The sequence below is a fragment of the Meriones unguiculatus genome, chromosome 1, assembly GCF_030254825.1.
Source record: "Meriones unguiculatus strain TT.TT164.6M chromosome 1, Bangor_MerUng_6.1, whole genome shotgun sequence".
NCBI lineage: Eukaryota > Metazoa > Chordata > Mammalia > Rodentia > Muridae > Meriones > Meriones unguiculatus.
In genome coordinates this window covers 26498097-26511828 of record NC_083349.1, presented here as the reverse complement: position 1 = coordinate 26511828, position 13732 = coordinate 26498097, and the positions used below count along the sequence as shown (strand labels likewise).

The 13732-nt window shown below is 40.6% G+C and overlaps 1 pseudogene; it reads right to left on the bottom strand.

The window, feature by feature from the left end:
• Positions 1-6427: 6427 nt before the first annotated feature.
• Positions 6428-7971, bottom strand: LOC110551612 (pyruvate kinase PKM-like; annotated as a pseudogene).
• Positions 7972-13732: the final 5761 nt, after the last annotated feature.

Sequence of the window (13732 nt, the reverse complement as noted above, 5' to 3'; positions counted from 1 at the left end):
TATATTTCACTTTGCATCTTTATTGTACCCTATCCCTCCTCCCCTCCCAGTTCCACCCTTCCACCCTTCCCTACACTTTCCCTTTTCCTCAGGAAAGGGAATTCCCTTTCCTATATCCACCCTAGCTCATCAAGTTGCTACAGGACTGAGCTTTCTTCTTCCCCTGTGGCCTGGCAAGGCAGTCTTGCCGGAGGGAAGTGGTCAAAAAGCTGGCAAGTAAGTCTATGTCCATAGCAGTCCCACTTCCCTTACTAGAGGATCCATATGAGGCCTAAGCTGCCCATCTACTACATCTTTATAGGTGGCGTAGGTCCAGTTCATGCATAGTCTTTGGTTGATGCTTCAGTCTCAGCAAACCCTTCTGAGCCCTTTTAGTTGGCACTGTTGATCTTCTTGTGGAGCTTCAGTCACCTCCAGGTCCATTTCTTTTTCCTCCCACTTTTCCACAAGACACTCTGTGCATCACCCAATGTTTGGCTGTGACCTACATGGAGACTGAACTACCTATTGGCTACATCTGAGCAGGGGGCCTGGGTCCTCTCCATGCATAGTTCTTGATTGGTGCTTCAGTCCCCACAGGCCCCCCAGGGCCCAGATTTGTTGACTCTATTGATCTTCTTGTGGAACTCCTGTCCCCTCTGGGTCCTTCTATTCCCTTACTCTTTCATAACACTTCCTGTACTCTGCCCAAAGTTTGGCTGTTAGTCTCAGCAGATGCTTTGATCCCCTCCTGGGTGGAATTTTTTAGAAGGCATCTATAGAAGGCCTCCATCCTATTCCTTCTCTCCAACCACTTCAAGTATCTACTGTATTGGTTATTCTGAATGAAAATTAAGTATCCTCCGTAGGGTCCTCCTTGTTAACTTCTTTAGGTCTATGGGTTGTAGTATGGTTATATTGTGTTGTGTGCCTAATATCCACTTATAAGTGAGTATATGCCACGTGTGTTTCTGGATCTGGGTTACCTCACACAGGATCTTTTCAAGATCCATCCATTTGCCTGAAAATTTCATGATGTCCTTGTTTTTACTAGATTAATACTATTCCATTGTATGGATGTAAACAGTTTCTTTATCCATTCTTCAGTTGAGGAACATTTGGGTTGTTTCCAGTTTCTGGCTATTACAAACAAAGCTGCTATAAACATAGTTGAGCAAATGTACTTGTTGTATGGTGGAACATCTTTTGGGTATATGCCCAAGAGTGGTATAGCTGGGACTTGAAGTAGGGCTGTTGCCAGTTTTCTGAGAAACCTCCAGATTGATTTCCAAAGTAGTTATACAAGTTTGCACTCCCACCAGTAATGGAGGAGTGTTCCCCTTTTTCCACAATCTCACCAGCATATGCTGTCACTTAAATTTTTGCTCTTAGCCATTTTGATAAGTGTAAGATAAAATCTCAGAGTTGTTTTAATTTGCACTTCCCTGATGAGTAAAGATATTGAGAATGTCTTTAATTCCTTCTTGGCCATTTGCTATCTTCTGTTGATAATTCTCTGTTTAGCTCGGTACCCCATTTTTAATCAGATTATTTGATTTGTTGGTGCTTAATTTCTTGGGTTCTTTATATATTCTTGGTATTAGCCCTCTGTCAGATGTAGGGTTGGTGAAGATCTTTTCTCAGTCTATAGGCTGTCACTTTGTTCTGATGACAGTGTTCTTGCTTTAGAGAAGCTTTTCAGTTTCATGAGGTCCCATTTATTAATTGTTGATCTTAGAGCTTGAGTTGTTGGTGTTCTGTTCAGGAAGTTGTTTTCTGTGTCAATGAGTTTAAGCCTCTTCACCACTTTTTCTTCTGGTAGATTTAGTATGACTTGTTTTACGTTGTGGTCTTTGATTCACTTGGACTTTAGTGCAGGGTGATAAATATAGACCTATTTGAAGTTTTCTACACATAGACATCCAGTTAGACCAGCACCATTTGTTGAAGATGCTATCATTTTCCCATTGTATGGTTTTGGCTTTTTTGTCAAAAATCAAGTGTCTGTAGATGTGTGGATTTATTTCTGGGTCTTCAGTTTGATTCCGTTGATTGACCAGTCTGTTTCTATGACAGTCTGTTTCTATGCCAAATTTTTATTATAGTTGCTCTATGGTACAACTTGAGATCAGGGATGGAGATACCCCCAGAAAATCTTTTATTGTACAGGATTGTTTTCACTATCCTGGGTTTTTTGTTTTGTTTTGTTTTTCCATATGAAGTTGAGAATTGTTTTTTCAAGGTCTGTAAAGAATTGTGTTCATATTTTGAGAGGTATTGCATTGAATTTATAGATTGCTTTTGGTAAGATGAGCACTCTTACTATGTTAATCCTACCAATCCATGAGCATGGAAGATCTTTCCATCTTCCGATACCTCCTACAATTTCTTTCATCACAGACTTGAAGTTTTATTTTTTTCCATACAAGTCTTTCCCTTGCTTGGTTAGAGTTACACCAAGATACATTATGTTTTGGTTTATTTATTTATTCATTTATTTGTTTGTTTGTTTGTTTATTGCTATTGTGAAGGGTGTTGTTTCCCTATTTTCTTCTCAGCCTGTTTGTCTTTTGTATACAGGACGGATACTGATTTTTTTAGTTAATTTTGTATTCAGACACCTTGTTGAAGGTGTTTATCAGCTAAGGGAGTTCCTTGGTAGAGTTTTTGGGTGATTTATGTATACTATTGTATCATCTGTGAATAGTGATACTTTGACTTTTTCCTTTCAAATTTGTATTTTTTTGAAATTTTTATTTTTATTTTTTATATTAATTACAGTTCACTATGTATCCCAGCTGTAGCCCAGACCTTCTTCCCCTCCAAACCCCACCCTCCCTCTCTTATCTCCTCCCATGTCCCTCTCCAAGTCCACTGATAGAGGAGGTCCTCCTCCCCTTCCATCTGACCCTAGCTTATCAGGTCTCATCAGGACTGGTGGCATTGTCTTCTCTGTGGCCTGGTAAGGCTGCTCCCCTTACCTGGTTCTCTGGTGATCAAAGAGCCAGCCACTGAGTTCATGTCAGAGACAGCTCGTTCCCATTACTATGGAACTCACTTGGATAGATACTGAGCTGCCATAGACTATATCTGAGCAAGGGTTCTAAGGTTATATCCATGAATGGTCCTTTGTTGGAGTATCAGTCTCACAAACGACTCCTTTGCTCAGATTTTTTTGGTTCTGTTGCTCTCCTTGTGGAGCTCCTTTCCTTTCCAGATCTTACTATCTCTCCCTTCTTTCCTAAGATTCCCTGCACTCTGCCCAAAGTTTGGTTATGAGCCTCAGTATCTGCTTTGATCATTTTATTATTTATCTTAAAAAGTAATCTTATAAAAACTTTCCTATCCAGAGAAACACCTTTCTTTGTGTCATTAGAAAACAAACAGGCATCTAAGGAATAATAATAAAATAAGGTAAGTTAAATAAAAACGAAATTAGAATAGGACAAAAAAGCAAACAAACAGAAGAAAAAGAGCCAATGAGGAAAGCACAAGAAACACATATAGAGGCAGTTACACACATGTTCACACAAAAAGGAATTCTATAAAATTCAATAAAAACAATTGCCAGCAACCAGCCTCAGCTAATTGTGGATCTCAAGATTGGGAGAAATGGGTCAGTGAGAGAGAAAATCATTTCACACACAGGGGCAGGTACAAGCTGATGGATGACTCATTTCAAGAGCCAGTCCTGATGAGGCCTGATAGGCTAGGGTCAGAGGGAAGGGGAGGAGGACCACCCCTGTCAGTGGACTTAGGGAAGGGTATGTGAGGAAATGAAGGAGGGAGGATGGAATTGGGAACAGATGAGGAAGGGGGCCACAGCTGTGATACGAAATAAATAAACTGTAATAAATAAATAAATAAATAAATAATATTTTAAAATGTGGATATAAAAAAAACAAAAAAGAGACTATTCTCAGGAAGGCAGGCTCTCTAGTGTCTGCTCATGTTCTCTTTTTCTGCTCTCTTCTCTGCTTTGAGCAGAAAGTCAATTCCAGTCTTTTATTGTTAAATCATTTTCTTTTATATTTTTTTCTACATGATCAAAACCTTTTTGTTTTTCCCCAAAATATTGGCTTTTCCCCAAACCCCCACAGATGAAAATAAACAGAATATAGCAAGCTCTACTTTACATACATGGCACAGTGATTGTACCCAAGAATTTGCAAAACAGAATATAGCAAGCTCTATTTTGCATACACGGTACAGTGATTACATTGCAAGCAAGCAAGCATATTTAATCACTAACTCAGTGCTTTTCTCAGACAAACTTCTACATCATAGGTCATCTGGGCAAAATTTTGTGGTTACAATGAGTGGCGTAAGAGGTGCTAAACAAACTAGATTATTCTCAATTCTCAGTTGCTGTTTGTAGCCGAGCAAGTTCTATCTGAGCTCTTTCTAAACATCTTTCATAATAGGAGTGATCATCCAGAGGGTCTCCAGCCCCTTCCTCACAAACTATTCAAAGTTCCTGTAATCTCCCTGTCCTAGCCCAAGGAAAGGGAGTTTAGGAAGAGTCCAGTAATTTCTCTAAGGTGTAATTCCTTTCTGACTGCAGCAATCTGGGAGCTTAGTGTGGAAACTCAAACAATTCCTGATATCATTTGATATTCATGAGCTGACTAAAGATTTTCAGGGAACAATTAGTTCAAAAGGCCTCTATAAATTCAATTTCTTTTTCAGATAATTCAGGGTTCACTGCCTTTACAGCCAGGAGGAATGTTTCCTCCATAGTGGTTGTTTCTGAGCCATTTTTTTTTATCTCCCAATCCACCTAGAAATCTTACCAGTTGCATTAACTAGGGTTGAATTAGAGGAAAAAGATGGAATTACAGTAAGAAACAAAGCAGGCAGAGATACAGGAAAAGGCAGCACCGTTTGTGGACTGGTAATCCTGAGATGTTTTCTCCAGGGAGAAGGTGCTCCAGCAGCTGGAACTGTGTCAAGCAGCTGCTTCCACAACCATTTCATACCTGACACATAATATATACAAAGAACCTAAAAGATTTTTTTAAATGCCCTGGCACAACATTGTGAGGCAAAGAACCTCCAAAGATGCCACTGATTGTTTTGTGCTGGCCATCTAATGTTGGAAACGGGGCCCAGCCTTAAAGTGTTTTTTTTTTTCCTCTAGTGATCCTCCCTTGGGAAAAAAGTAATTTTCATTTGCAAGTTAACTGGGGCCTTCTGCAGCCCTAAATGGGCTTTCTCCAGGTAGAAGTTATGTTATAACTTTGCACATGAATATATTCATTGAGATATATATACTTGTGTAATTTTACATTTGAAATTTTATTTCCTTTGAAATGGAAACAAACAAATGTAGAATGCCCCGTGAAGCCTACCTCATAAGGGACAGGAGAAACACACACTTTCATAAGCTGGGTGTGCAGAACAACTCATGAAGAGGTTTTGTTTGAAGGTTTTGCCTCCAACTCTTCTTTCATGGTGGTTCTCTTGATGGCTCCAGAAGGCCATCAACACACAGGCAGTACATGCATGATGTTGGTGAAGCCAGAGCTAGGGCACCAGCCAGTCAGCACAGTGACCACATCTCCCTTCTTGAAGAAGCCTTTAACCTTGCCAACATTCGTGATCTTTACATGAGGGTCAGCATCCTCAGCCCAGGCATAGTGCACAACCTTTAGCAATAGCATCAGTCAACTGTTTGGTTATCACAAAACGATGATCATTTTAGTGCATAATGGGTACTTACAGAATACCAGATCACAAAATATTAGTTCTATCTCGTGAAAAATATAGACATCAAGAAACCTATAGCAGGCATAATTAAAGTGTGAAGTGTGAGTCAAAGATTTAAAGGAAACATGCTATTTCTTCCTTTTTTTTTCTTTTTCTTTTTTTTTTTTTTCTTTTTCTTTTTTTTTTTTTCTTTTTCTTTTTTTTTTTTCTTCAGCTGCTGTTTATTGACATTCAAGTAGGCACTATAGCAACAGGCCTGGAGATGCTGCAGAATAGAAGGTGGAAAGTGGAGTATCTGCAGTGACAGCGGAATGGAGTGCACAAGGAGGGGGAAGGCTAAAGCTGTTGGGAAAGCAAATGAGAGCCAGGGCCAAAGATTATCTACTCTGGAACTCTGGAGCCCATATCTTCAAGCCCCTACTCTTGCTGTCTCCTGACTCCAGGTCTGGAAGTTCTCTGGGCAACTTTCTACAAGAGCAACGTACACAGAGGTGTTACTGCCCTTTTGTGATAAACTCAGAGGGTTTCTGGTCCAGCATTCCTCCTTCACCCCTGACTCAGATAGGGCCATTTGATCGACAGCTGGGCTCTATCCCAGGTTTCAGAGGCATGAATTTTCCCAGATGTCCCAGCTCACCAGCGCCACACCGTGGCCCAGAGTGAGCACTACACGCATTGCTAGCCTAATGAAAGAGATGGGAGAGGGGACAGGGACTAGAAGAGGGGCTCCAGAGGGCCATCAAGGCACAGGCAGTACATGCATGATGTTGGTGAAGCCAGAGCTAGGGCACCAGCCAGTCAGCACAGTGACCACATCTCCCTTCTTGAAGAAGCCTTTGGCCTTGCCAACATTCATGGTCTTTACATGAAGGTCAATATCCTCAGCCCAGGCATAGTGCACTGCAACCTTACACAGCACAGGGAAGATACCACGGTACAGATGGGCCTGGCGAGCTGTCTGGGAATTGCATGTCACAGCAATTATGGGAGCACCAGGGCAGTGCTTGGCCATTTGATGAGCATGATAATGGTCCACTGCAACACTTGAAGGAGGCCTCCATGGCCCTTCTGTGGGGTCGCTGGTAATGGAAGCCAGACGGCAGAGTTCCTCGAATAACTGCAAGTGGTAGATAGCAGCCTCTGCCTCATGAGCAACCAGGTGCTGCATGCGAAGAGCCTCCAGGGGGTATTCCCCTTTGGCTGTTTCTCCCAACTGCATGATGCACTCTGCTACATGCAGGACTGCGCTGGCTACATCACTGCTCTCAGCACGGGTGGGACACAGTTTCTTGATCGTGCTCCCCAGCATCTGTGTGGCTCAGATGACAGGCTTCCCAGCTAAGTTACATCTTCCAGTCATCATCTTCTGAGCCAAGAAGACCTTCTCTGCAGGAATCTCAGTGCATTGGTCACCACGAGCCACCATGATCCCAACACTGGCTTCCAAATTCTCATCAAACCTGTGGACACCTTCATGGTTCACGACTTTGCTGATGATCTTGTTATTCTTGCCCCTCTCTCCCAGGACCTTTCTAACCTCATGCATATCGGTTGTCTTAAGGATAAAAGATGCAAACACCATGTCTACATCCTGCTCCACTCCAAACTTCATATCCTGGACATCCTTTTCTGACTAGGCACAAAAGTCCACATCAGCTTCATGGAGGTTCACCCCCTTCTTGCTTCAAAGAGCCACCATTCTCCACATCACCAGGAAGTCAGCACCTTTTTCCTTCACCTGCAGTGAAATGAGCCATCATTCACATAGATTTGCTGCCCACCTCCACCGCCTTGTAGAGGTTATAGTCCAGCCACAGGATGTTCTCATCACAGTTTCCATGCAGGCATTGCCCAAGTTGATCTTCAGAGTGGGGTCCCTTTTCAGGCCCACTTCTGCCGCTGCTCTTGATGAGTCCAGTCTGAATCTCAGGTCCCTTTGTGTCCAGAGACACTGCAACAGGCCAGGAGAAGATGGGATCAGATGCAAAGCTCTCTGTGATTTCCCAAAGTTCATGATGGTTTTTGCATGGTACTCATGAGTTCCATGTGAGAAATTTAGAAATTCATTCCAGACTTAATCATCTCCTTCAGCATTGCCACAGATCAGAAAGCAAGACCAATGGTTCAAATGATGCCAGTGTTATGGGCCATGATGGGCACAGAGTCAATGTCCAGGCGGCACATGTGTTCCAGGAAAGAGTCAACCGTGGCTGCATGAAGCTGCTGTGTCTGAATGAAGGCAGTTGCTGCTTCGCTGTGTGGCTTCAGCATCATTCCTGAGGTCCTTGGGCATACTCTGGAGCCTGCTGTAATACCTAGATCAGATGTTTGCAGTGTCTGGATGCATCGCTGCAATCAAAACATATAATTTCTAGAGATGACGTTTTAAACAGTAGGTGGCTACAGAACATTGATGGCAAGTAAAGAGTTACTGAGATTCTTGTACAAATTTCCAGTCATAGCAGAATGATCTTAAACGATAGGATAATTTATTATGGTTCTCTGATATGCACATAAGCATGCCGGACTGTGTTTATGTTTTCCTTTTCTTACTTGTTTTGGTCTCATCCTTCTTTTAACCAGTATCTGATAATTAGAAAATGCTTCCACTGGTGGAAAAAATTAATTTATTTCAAGTTATATATATTGGACTCCTGCTATTTAAACAAATACATAGCATGCTGTTAAGATGTTGATTTTCTGATTGTTGGTATGTTTCAGAGACTGGGGATCTCTTAGAAAGTAAAGCTTTCCTTTGTTGATAGCTCACAGGGGTGTACATTTGAAAATGATTGCTAGCCTTTGGTTATGGCTATTCTCCTTGCTCCACCATGATGTCAGAGCTTCTAACACCAATTCTTACCCCGGTATTGCCATGGCTGTTCACTATTATTAACTTAATGTTGAGAATCCATGAGCCAAACTTCTTTTTATTCCATTTTATTGTTTGTGTCATAAATCTTGCTCACAGCAGTGCAAAAGTAGCCATCAAAATTGGTGCTACAGAGCTGTAGATGTTCTGATAAAGCTAACCATGTCATTGTAGGCAATGCATTGTGGTTTGGTAGTGGATTTTAGGGGAGTTCCTAGAGTCAGGATAGAGAGAACGGTCCTTGTGGAAATTTAGTATGCTGAAATGCTGACACAAATCTAAACAGTGAAGGCCTTCTCCATGAGATTTCAGATGAAAAAGACTACTTCATTGGGAATCAGGGAGAAGGAAATTTATTCATCTTTCCCTTTTGAGGAACAACAAGAAATTCTGACAGCATTCTGAGCATGTTCTGATGATTTGAGTGAGATTAAAGTCAAATAGTTAATGTAATTTATTTGTCAGAGGAAATTTGAAGACTGCACAGCATTTAGGCTATGACATGGTGAAGAACAGAGGGTGATGAGTACCTAAGGTGAGCTAGGTTTCTGTCTATGTACTCTAAGACTCAAGCCCAGGTCTGGAAATTCTCCCCTTAGGGTGGATGTTCCCTCCTCAGTTAATATAATCAAGATAATTCCACAGAGGAAGGGACAGAAACTAAACTGAACTAAGTAATCCCTCACAGACGTTCCTGGAGGTTGTCTCCTAGGTGATTCTCGATCCTGGTGAACTGACAGTCAATATTAACCATCATAACTCTACTTCTTATCAATGTGTCACCCAAGTACATCACCTTTAAGCCATAACCTTCCAACACTTATCTCCATGTTCTCATTGAAAATGAGGCTATAGGGCAACACAAACGCAATATCATTTGAAAGCCCAAACAAAAATTATCAGAAATTCAAGGGAGGTTTTTTTTGTTTTCAGTGCCTTGTCAAAACTACTGTAGTTTGAGAATAAATAAAATATACACACCATGCCTTTATTTTCATAACTCAAGCTATTATATAATAAACTAGGTGATGCACTTCCAGTATTCAGCAGAACAGAAAAAAATAAGTTCCAATTTCTAAAGGGAAGAATGGGATATACAGCAAATGACTAGATCTATGCAACCCAGCAAGGAAAACATTAAATACTGCTGGTCCATGATGTCTGGCATCCAGAGCTCATAATAGAATCTTCTGAAGACCAAAGGAATTAAGTAGCCTTCAAATATTTTTGTTCATGGCCATAGGTTAGTGTTCCTGTAAGTCTAATAAAAGAAGGTTTGTATTTAGTGAATGGAAGTCACTGAAGAATCACAACTGGTCAAAGTAATGAGACTAAGTGACTATTCAATGATCATCTCTAAGTGAGAAGTCTCTTTCACCCCTTTCAAGGGTACAGATATATCATGGAAAAAGGGGAAGGATGGACTGTCAGGTCCAGATGAAATGGTGACAAAAGTGCTATAGACATTGCACTCTTGAACTTTCAGCATTCGTGATTATCTGCAAAAGACCTACTCAAGCTTATGCCATCTTTGAGAGTAGATGATATATTGAGAAAATTCATGAGCCCCATCTGTTTGACAATCTGTAAGAAGTTAACCATTGTTACTTTTCAGGCTCATAAAGCCATACTACCTTCTGAGGATATGACATTTTCTTCAGTAGTGTGCCCATATGTAAGTTGTCTGTGTTCCTGTGAATAAATTCTTAACATGTTTGTGTAAGTGACCTTAATTGAACATATTAGGTCACAAAAAAGAAGATACAAAATTAGAGACTAGGGGACTGGCTAGAAAGTAGAAATGGGAAGACTATGAGAATCAATAAGAGTAGTAATGTAATGAAGGGGTATAATTGAAACAATATAGTTTATGCAGGTGTAAAATTTTTAAACTAATTCATTATGTATTACTCATACATACTTATTAAATATTCAAATGTGAAAGACATCACCAAGAAGGATTTTTGCAACATTCTCTTTGAATGAGAGAACTGTATGCAGTGATTTAATGTGATCATATTGTATCTTGAGCACTAAATCATGTCAAGACTGTATATTTTGTTTCATAACAGGTTGGCATCATGCTCACCTCTATGGTTAGGACGTCTCCAGAGTTCTTCATTCCATTTATGTGTGCAACTTTTCTACATTCCTTTAAGCCCTTCTGCGGTTTGTTAGTCACAATCAGCCACCGAGCTGACTCTGATGGCCACCTGCCCAAAAAGAAGTGGACATAAATTCTCAAGGGGTCATTTTCTCTTCTAAATTTATTCTTGAATACTTGTTTTTTAATCTAATACCTATCAGGCATTCAGCTATAACAAAATGTATAATCTTGTATTATGAGGTACATTGCCTAGGAAAAGAGGAAATGATACAGCCATGCAGTCTACCTCCACTTCTAGAATGCAGACATGGGGCCACCTTAGTTTGTCACCCTCACATGGTTAAAAACTTTAATAGAGGTCATATGTTAGGATAATCTTGTCCATTGTCTAAAGGTTGTCTTTACATTATTAAAACGCTGACTTCTGTTCCGGCAGAGAGTGCAGTGCGGGATGGACTTTCTTATTGTTATTTTTCTGAAGCATCACCTTTCTCAACGTTTTGTAAATATTCTTCTCTATCACCTCCTGATTTGTTTAATAAAGACCTGAATGGCCTATAGAACGGCAGGGGAGGATAGGCAGAGATAGTAATGCTGGAAAAGAATCAGGCACAAAGGATTCGCCAGCCAGACTTAGAGGAAGAAACAAAGTGCTGTGAATGACAAAAGGTAACAAGCATGTTGCCGAACATACATTAGTATAAATAGGTTAATTTAAGTTATACGAGCTAGTTGGGAACAAGCCTAAGCTAAGGGCTAAGCATTCGTATATAAATGTAAATCTTAGTGTCATTATGTGAGCATTGTGTTGAGACCATCTGGTGATAGTCATAGAATGTGGGAGCATTTCCCCACACAACTGCCAAATTTCTTGTTAGGCTATAGGGAAATTTTATTTATCATTTATCTTCTTTAATTTAAAAATTTCTGAGTAAATTTTGTTTACTAATTATGTCACCCAGAGGAGTAATGATACCAATAAAACACTGTTTTCCAGACATGACAGAATGACACACATATTAATTTACAGGGATTGTGACAAATGTATTTCTTATATCCTGATTCCACGGACATGGTCACCCCAGGATTTCAAACCATAGAGGAGGAAAGAAAGCTCATACGTTATGGATATAAGGAAGAAAAATATTGGCATAGACATTGCCAGCTGGAGATGTCACCAGTTTCAAAAAGCAAATGTCAGACCTGCCATTGCCATGTTTCCAAAACTGTGAGCACATGAGATCAGTGTTGTCACTAAGGGTTGGAATTTAGGGCTTGTCCATTCTATCACTGAGAAGAAGAAAAAATGAATCCTGACTTCTAACAAGATTATGAAGGACATCTACATCAAACAAAAACTTGGAAAATGTCCATCAAAAGATATGACTTTCCAAGCAAAACACAATATGAGGCTGTGGGCAGGACACAAATCCCTGACAGAAAGCTAAGTAAGCAGTAGATGGGGAAGGTGGGAGCCCAAGCTGCCCAGGTCCCAGTGATGGCCATTAGGAGTAAAGCACCTCTGAAGACTAACTTCCTCCCAAATCCAAGGAAAAGACAAAGACCCCATCTGGGAAACAATGCAGTTGTTAAAAATAACAGGCAGCGTTTTGTCTCATGCCCTTGTTTAAACCTTCTTATCTTTCTAAACCATGTTCTGCCATCTGTCTGTAACCCCTTTTGAACTTCTCTTATGTCTAATAAGATGTTAGTTCTGTGTCAAAACAACACAAAAAAAATTAAATCAAACTAAAATATCTGTGTTTAGTAATCTTTAGAGTCAAAGGCAGGCTTAGAGAAACATAATCTTCAATGATTACTTATGAATATATGATGGGGTAGTTGGAATGAAAATGGCCCCAATAAGACCATAGGCAGTGGCACTATTAGGAGGTCTGGCCTGCTGGGAGTAGATGTGGCCTTGTTAGGGAAGTGTGTCACTTGAGGATGGGCTTTGAGATTTTAGAGGTTTAAACCAGGCCCAATGGCTCTGTCTTGAGACTGCCTGTGGATCCAGATGTAGAACTCTCAGCTGCGTATCTAGCACTAGGCCTACCTGCACGCTGCCATGCAACTCGCCGTTATGATAATGGACTAAACCTCTAAACGATAAGCCAGCTCCAATTAAATACTTTTTTCTATAAGAGTTGCCTTAGTTGTTGTGTCTCTTCCCATCAATAGAAACTCTAACTAAAACAGAAGTTGGTACCAGGAGTGGAGTGTTTCTGTGACAGACCTGGCCATGCTTCTTGTTGCTGTAATGTGGACTCCAGGACTTTGGATTAGAAAAGCAGTGGGATGCTTAATGGCTTAGGGGACCCATACTAGTAGAAGCATGGAAGACAGAGGTGTTGATTGTGATTCGAATTGTGTGAAGCCCACTCAAAGATTTCAAAGGAGAAAATATTTGTACGTGGCCTGGAGATCATTCTAGTGACATTTTGATGAAGAATGTGGCTGCTTTATGCCCTTCTCCAAATTTAGCCTCTGTCTGAGGCTAAATTGAAGAGTTATGGCAGAGGAGACTTCCAGACAGCCTAGTATTGACTGTGTTGTTTGGTTTCTAGTGGCCAGTCTTATGCAGATCTATACTGAAAAGGGGCAAGCTGAGCAAGAAAAAAAAAATACAAAATATATAGTTTGGAGGAAAAGGAGCACCAGGAAAACGTTCAAAGAAAAACCTGATCCTAAATAAAATAAAAGGTATAATGACCTTAGGGAAAGACACCACCCAGATAAGCTTCCAACCTGTGAAAAGAAATTAAAGAAAAGCTTAAGAACAGATGTGGTGGAAAACTTTTTATTTTAGTGCTTGAGAGGCAGTGGCAGGCAGAGCTTTGAGTTTTAGACCACTGTATTTTTACACCACAAGTTCCAGGACATCCAAATTTAGGCAGGGAAGGAGACCATGGAAACCAGAAATGTGGTGAAAATTTAAATTGGGGGGGGGCATGTTTCAGTCCCAGCAAGCAGCAGAACTTAGTAGGTTTGGCTACGTGGTTCTGGCTTTAGAGTCAAGGATAAAAGAAAGAGGTTATGGAATCCCCCTCCACAAGTAAAGAAAG